We start from the raw sequence: 8,654 nt of genomic DNA, 5'->3' as shown, positions 1-8,654 counted from the left end.
TTCCATTGAGATGTGTTGAATAGCAGAGTTGAGAGACCATGTAGAGTTGTATGTTGTCCATAAGGTTCAGGACGAAGAGTTGTTTCCTGATGATGGCTACATTGATGTTGGGGATAAAGATGGGATGGGTGACATTAGTGAGGGGCAAGAGCTGGTTCTGTATGGTGGAGTAGATGAGGGGCCAAAGCAATCTGAACCATTTGCTGCTTACTCTGGGGTAGAGGACGACAATGAAGTTGAGTATGACCACTCTAGTGATAGTAACAGTCTCGATTCAGAGTATAATCCATCTGGGGAAGAGGACGATCGTGAAGATGATGTGCACTTTACTGATAGTGACGATGAGCTTGATCTTGAGGTAAGTGGGTTTCAACATGTGAATGTGATGAGTAAAAAACCTAGGGTTGTGAAAAAGAATGCTGGAGCAACTGAGCAGTTTGAAGAGGATGAGGGAGGAGACAGTGATGACTTAGATTTCGATCACCAGGTTGGGGCTGATGGGTCTGATTCGGAGCATGAGAGTTTCAGATTTCCAGTTAACAAGCTTCAAAAAGATATGAGTCAATACAAATGGGAAGTTGGCACACTGTATGGATCTCGGGAGGAGTTCAAGGACACTGTAACTGCGTATGCTGTGCATACGGCAAGGTCAATCAGGTTTAGGAAGTGTGATTTGCAGAGGGTTAGGGCTGTTTGTTCGGGTGATTGTCCTTTTTGGGTGTATGCTGCAAAAATCAGAGGTGAGGAAACTTGGCAGCTATGCAGCATGAACTTGACACACACATGCACACAAGCACACAGGGTGGGGATCTTACACTCGAAATGGCTCGGCAATGCGTTTAAGAAGAAGGTTGAATCAAATCCGAAGGTGAAAATAAGGGAGTTGGTAACGAAGGCACAGAAGAAATGGAACTTGACTGTCACTAAGTCATTGGCAACTAAGATCAAGCATATTGCACTTGATCAAATTCAGGGAATCTTCCGAGAGCAGTATAAAAGAATTTATGATTATGGACAGGAGCTGATGAGGGCAAATCCAGGATCCTCAGTTTGCATACAAGTGCAGAGGTCCCCAGATCTTGATAATGAAGCACCAGCATCATCCAGGACCACTTACTGCATCTTTCAGAGGATCTATGTGTGCTTGGAAGCATGCAAGCAGAGCTTCCAGCATTGCAGGGATTTCATTGGCCTAGATGGCTACTTTTTGAAGACACCCCAGGGAGGACAACTGCTCACTGCAATTGGTTGGGATCCCAATGATCAAATGCTGCCGATTGCATATGCGGTTGTCGAGGCCGAGACGAAAGACTCATGGAGTTGGTTTCTAAGTCATCTTGCATATGATGTTGGGCTGGATAAGATGGGAAGATCTACCTTCATGTCTGACCAACAAAAAGTAAGCAAATTTTCCTAATTTTACAACATGAATGACATCCATTCAATTTTCCCTAATTACAAGTTCCTTGATTTCATGCGTGCAGGGTTTGTTGCCAACATATGAGGAGGTTATACCTGGTGTGGATAATCGATTCTGTGTGAGACACTTGTACAGCAACTTCGGAAAAAGGTTTCCAGGGTTACAATTGAAGAAACTAATGTGGAAGTGTGCTAAGGCAACTCACTGGAGGGATTGGGAGAGGCACATGGCCGAGTTGAAAGCTGTGAATCAGGAAGCCTATAGGTACCTTGGTCTAGATCTAGGTTCACCTATAACTCTAAGGTAGATACATTGGTTAATAACATGTCCGAGAGCTTTAATTCTGCCATTGTTGATGCCAGAGAGAAGCCTATAGTCACCATGTTAGAGGAAATCAGGGTTAAATGACTAGGTGGGCAGAAAATAGGGAACTTGCACATAATTATTCAAGGACAATCTTACCTAGGATTAGATTCAGGTTGGAGAAGAGATCTAGGTCAGCTGGGGATTGGCGGCCATACTGGTCTGCAGCCTCGAAGTATGAAGTGATGAACGGTTTAGACAAGTTTACGGTCGACTTAGGATCCCATGAATGTTCATGTAGAATGTGGCAGATGAGTGGCATACCCTGTGTCCATGCTATCAGTTGCATCAAGTTCAAGGGACTTGACTTAGAACCTTTTGTGGCTGGGTGTTATAAGAAAGAAGCTCACATGAGGTGCTATGACTCAATCATACATCCCTTGAATGGAGTAGATCTTTGGGAGAGAACTTCACACCCTGATGTTATGCCTCCCCCCTATCGAAAGCCTAGTCACAGGCCAATGAAAAAGAGGAGAGCAGCTGCTGGAGATGAAGAACAGAGCAGCCGCACTCACCTATCAAGGAAGGGAGAGAAACAAAGGTGCTCTCTGTGTGGTTCTGTTGGGCACAACAAAAGCAGATGCCCTAAACCTATTGAGGAGTTGGTATGATTTTTAATTTGTCTTCCTTCTATTAATTGGTTTGTCATATGTTATTGCTATCCCATTATAAAATTGTATATGTTTGTGTGGCCCAGCAGTCAAAGAACAAAGGAAAGCAGCAGAAGGGAAGCACCAAATCAAACCATCTAGCTGCCAAGGGAGGAAGGAAGACTGCCTCTTCCCATCCCAATCCCAAGCAATCTGTCAAGAGAAAAGCTATTTCAGCAACACAGCCACCATCTGCAGTCCAATCCAACAATGCAGCACTGCCAAAAGGCCTAGAGGCAGGCCCAAGAGGACTTCTAAGCCCAAGTGCTCAACCCAACCTGCTCCACAGCCCAACAAGGTTCCCAGCCCAACAAGTTCAGCACCTCCTTCATCCTCCTCACAGCAAGCCACCAGAACTCTTCCTTCATCTCAGCCTACCCTTACCACATCTTCAAGTCAACCTGTTGGTCACTTCTCTGCCAGGCTTTCTGGAGCACCTCACATTTCTCCAAAGAAACTGAAGTTAATGGCAAAGTTGCCTCCAAGAAAATGGGAAATGCTTTAGGAAAATGGAAAAATTAGCATCCTATTGTCATGATTGTATTTTGTGCATGTTGTCTTATTTTGGGTTATGTTTATGTAAACTTTGCCGGAAAAGTGCAGTATGACTTGTTAGCTCCTTTTTTTTGGTGATATTTTGCCTATGAGCATCTATGTGTTGTACTTGATTGCTGGATTGGACCAGCCAACCCTTTTGGGATTACCTCTGTGTCTAAAACACTTTTTATTATATATGTTACTATGATTTACCATATTTAGTTGAGGTTGTCTTTGATTCAATTTTGTTATATTGTTAGAAAATTAGTCAGTAATGGAAAACATGTATTTACCAAGCAGAAATCATACTCACATTACAACAACCAACCATGCATACATAATTGTCATTTATACATGTTGAGAACCATTTCAACAGAACACATTCATACCAGGTACATAATTGTCACCTAATAACTTACCATCAAAACACTTTTCACCAAACCACATTCAACAAAACCAACCCTAAAAGAATTTATCAACAACAACAACATCATCATACCCAAACACCCTTTTCATACCAGGTTCAATGGAATTACACACTTAGGCCTAGACATAGAAAAATTCTGCAGCAGCAGATACATGAACCCAGCCCACCCAACAAACCCTAACACAGCAACGACCATTAACTTCCACTCTGCCGCTTTCGTCCTTGATTTCAGGGAAGCAACCTTCTTCTTCATCCTTGCAATTTCTAGATTTTTCACCTCTGTCTCTGGCTCTGCCCAACGAAAGAAGTTGCAGCCTTCATGCACCTACACATAATCACCGTCTTCACTCTCCAGTCCTCAACCCAAATAACTCAACTCAGAAGAAAAGAAAGAAAAACAAACCCCATAGTAAACACAGCCCCAGAATCTGCGCCCATAGTTCTCCTTCGTCCCCGAGGTTCGCAGCATATTTGGGTGTAACACGAAGATATTTGGGTGCATTTTTATTCTGATAAGTTCTGCATAATTCAAAACTCTTCCTCTTCCTCCTTCTCATCTTTTGCTATTTTTTTTCTTATTAATTTTTCCTTTTTGTTTTACCTTCTCAAGTTTCTTCTTGTTTTACTCTCTTAATAAGAATAAAAACAAAAAAAATCAAACAAAGAAGAAGGGTTTGTTTGGATGAGCTCTAAGAAAAGATCTTTTTTGAATTATCTTTTTTTAAAAGATCTTGTGAAAAAGTAAAATCAATTTTATGTTTGGGTATCTCATGTAAAAAGATATTTTTATCTATAAATTATGTTTATGTATAACAATATAAAAGTACATTTTTGTTTATTTATTATATGAAAAATATCTTTTTTTTAAGGAAAACAGATCTTTTAAAAAAAGATGTAAATTACAGTTTCTCAAAAAAGATGTTTTTTTAATTTTTCTAGTGTTTTTACTTTTACTAATAAAAATTTGCCAAACACCCGAAAAAATAAAAAAAAAATCTTTTTTCATTGAAAAAAGATATTTTTTATCAAGATCATGGCGCCCAAATAAGCACGAAGAAGAAACACATAATGCTGTAAAATTACTTGGAAGAGGATGAACTTACATTCATTTAATTAAAAGAAAGAAAGAAAAATAAAGAAAAAAATGTAGCATTAGAGAAATTTTTTTTCTGTATTTGCAGCAAATTTGGATGTAACACGAAGATATTTGGGTGTATTATCATAATTTTTTTAGGAGAAAAAGATCAAACAAAAAAGAAAAAATACATAATGTTGCAAAATCAATAGAAAGAGAACGAGGAAAAAAATACAGCAACAACAACAGTAGTAAAAAAACGATGAAGATGAAACACGTGAAGAAAAAGGAAGAGAAACGCAAAGAAGAAAGAGAAGAAGAAGGAAGAGGAGGAGGAGGAACGCGAAGCTCGTTATGGAAACCATTGAGTAGCGCGCGTGTTGACACGCTCGTATGCAAGAGTGTCCTTTTTGTTGGGTTTGATTCGATTTGTATGACTTGTAAACCAAAATGACTTGTATGTGTAGCACATAAAAAAAGAGGAGACTTGACGGATTTAGCCTGCCATACCGCAGTTAGACGAGGCGGAGTGAGATTTTAGGACCGACTTACTGGGAGGGGCGGGGCAGGCTTTCGGCGGGGTGGGGGCGGATTTCCCTGCTTGCCACCCCTAGATAAACCTGGGTTGGAGAGTAAAATCACGTTTGCGTTTAGAAGAAGAAAAAACAATCAAACTAAAAAATAAAACTTTCAAAAAAACTAAACGTAAAGTTAATACTCCAAACGCTAAGCCAAATACATGCGTAATATTGAGAACTAAGTTAGGTTTGTGTAAAATTAGAGCGATTTTGTTAGGTAGTCAATGACTCTTTTAAATAATGTGAATAATGGGCTCTACAATTGATCCAATAAAATAAAAAAATACTCCACCCCAAATTACCTCTTAAATCTTAACCATATGCACCTTTAGTGAATTGAACATCTAGCTATTGTTAATTAAGGGTGTTCGCGGTGCGGTTTAGATCGGTTTTGAGTAAAAAACTCATCCGATCCGAACACTAATTTTACTTGTGGTGCGGTTTAGATTGGATGTTTTTTAAAAAAATTCCCGATCCGATCTGATCTAATTTCAAGCGGTTTGGATCGGATTGGATTTACGGTTTTATAAATTAAAAAAATTTAATACATATAACAAGTCTCAACATTAAATTTTAAATAATCAACAATAACATAATAAGTCTCAATAATATCTTAAAAAGATAACAATAACATAACAATAGAAATAAAATTATAAATTAATTAAAATAAATAAATAATATTTTAAATATAAAATATTTATTAAATAATAATAATACGAATAATATAAAAATATATAAAAAAATTAAACATATTATAAATATAATTATAAATATAATAATAAAATAATAATATTATAACATATTATACGATTTAAATTAATTATAAAAAATAGATCTACTGATGTGATCTATATCTACAAAAAATAAAATTCAATTAAATTTGAATTAGTGCCATTTGAATTGAGGAAGGAACATCCACAATGCTACGGCCACTAAAACATGGTGCACACTACAATACAGATCTAAATTTACAGAGATTCTCGTAGAGTAACTTTCCTTGCGACACGTGCATTTTGTGGAGCAACTTGGCATGCAGCGCTGGCTTAGCTAGTTGGCTAGGCATAAGCATTTTCTTTCTTAACGCAGGGGAAGGGGTACAAAGAAGGGTGTGAACCTAGGCTAAAATTTTTATATATGGATAATTTTAATGTGAAATACAAAAATATTTGATGATTTTGGTGTTCTACAGGGTTGTGGTAGTAGCACAAAACGTTACTAACGTTTTGTAATAAAAAATTTTTTTTAATCATCAAAGAACAAAACGTCACTGACGTTTTGTAATAAAAAAAATATTATTTTAATTATTAAAACACAAAACGTCGCTGACGTTTTGTTAGAAAAATATTATTTTAATTGAAGAAACACAAAACGTCATTGACGTTTTGTAAATGGCCATAGTTGTGTTCAACACACAATTTGGTTCATGATAAAGGATTTCACCTCTAGTAATACAATATTAAAAAGAAAAAGTTCTGTGAACCTACAAACAGTGGAACAATATTTTTCTTTTCTTTTTTATAGTGTAACCTAAAATTTAAAGAAAAATATTTGTTGTTTATTCTAATTCTTAGTAAAAACTTAAAAGTAGAAATAGATAAAACACTAATACTTGAACTAAATAAGTATATTAAACAAGGCTTGATTTTGTCTAAGATATTTTGTGTGATTATATGTAATTTTAAATATTTTAATTTTGAATATTTTTTTCTGTCAAGATTTTTGTTTTTTTAATTATATTATTTTTATTTAAAAAGTAAAAAAAAAACGTCACTTTATTTTAAACAAGTAACATGTTTTTAGAAAAGTCAAATTCAAAAAGGTTTTAATAAAGAGAAAATGATGCTTTTTTTTGTAAGATATTTAAATGTTCAAAAATATTATTTATACACTAAAATTAGTCATTATATATTTATATATAAATATATTATTTATTTTATTTTTAATATATATTTTATATTTTAATATGTATTTTATATTGATAACTGATCTTAGTGTACATCTAATATGATTATTAAATAATATATTCTTTTTCTATAAAAATTAAATAACATTTATTTTAGTCTCTTTGATTAAAATTCACTTTTATAACTAACATTTATATGATTAATAAAAGATTTCAAATAAAAAAATTAACTATCCAAATTTATTTAACTTTTTTTAATTACTTTGAACTTTTTACCAATTATAAAAAGTATAATTCAGAATGCACTATATTAGCTATAATTTTTATATTAATAAATTGTATTTAATGAGTTAAAAAAATAAATTAAAAAAATTCTCAATTTGTCATGTCAGTCTTATTATTAAATGTATTACCTCAATTTTTACATAATATTGGTGTATACTTGTGTATGTACCCGTGTACAAAAAATATTTAATTTTTTATTTATATCTAAAATATTTTTAATAAAAATTAATATATTTAACTTTAAATTAAGCTCAATTTATTTTTTTATTAATGTGAATACTAACCAAAAGTACATAACAAAGAAATTCACAAAATAATTAAAATAATTAAAATATATATATAATATACAATAAACTAATGTCTTAATTTTTATTAGAAAATGTGTGTACCTATTTTTTTTAACGGAAAAGCTCAGCATCCATGTATTTTTTACATGGTTGTTAACCAAGTGATTTTCTCCACATGCGCGTCCCCCACCCCTCATTCGTTTGTCATATATGTGCTACATATAACGTGCTACAATTTAAAGCTCTGCTCAACGTAAATTTTCTGCTGCAAGCCTGCAACGTAAAGAAAGAGAAAAAGAAAAAAAAATACAGCAACAACAACAACAAAAGAACGACGATAAGGAGAAAACACGTAAAGAAGAAGAAACGCGAAAAAGAAGGAGGAGAAGAAGGAGGAAGAAGAAGGCGAAGAAGAAGAAAGAAGCTCCGTGTGTAAACAAGTGTGAGAAGAAGAAGAAGAAGCGTGGGGGAGAAAAGAAGAAGAAGAAGAAGCGTGGGGGAGAAGAGAAGAAGCGTCGGGCAAGGGCGATTTCGTGTGTATTGGGCGCGTGTATTTCACGTTTCATTTAATGGTATTGGATTTTTTTAGTGTTGGGCCAACTTGATTACATAGTTACATGGATGTGTAGCATCCTTGTTTTTTTAAATAACAAAAAATTTAATCTATGTCTTCAAGTAAATAGAATTGTTTCAAACCTCTGGAATACATCACTATGAAATCAGAATATGATATCCTTTTTTTTTTGTCCAATAACCAGTCTTCTTCTCCACCGTGCTTGTTTAGCATTGTGCCTATTTGTGTCAGCCGTTATACTTAGGAGTGGCAGTGGAACGGGTAAGGGAGGATTTTCGCCCTAATCGATTTTGCTCCACCCTACAATAACCCGCATAAAATCTGTCCCACTTCTACCCATAGATAGTAAAATGTTAAACCCTAACCCGCTTTACGGGTATCCACTCCATCCCTACTCGTTCCTATAATTATTAAAATCCAACAAATAAAATTATATTTTAAAATTTATATAACTATGATTACATACATAATATAAATTAAGATAAAAATTTAAATATGATACAATATTATTAATAATTTATTTTAAATAGATTATATATATATATATATATATAT

Source organism: Arachis ipaensis, chromosome B7 (assembly GCF_059453495.1).
Source record: "Arachis ipaensis isolate K30076 ecotype BB chromosome B7, ASM5945349v1, whole genome shotgun sequence".
NCBI lineage: Eukaryota > Viridiplantae > Streptophyta > Magnoliopsida > Fabales > Fabaceae > Arachis > Arachis ipaensis.
Note: the sequence above shows the minus strand (reverse complement) of the source record.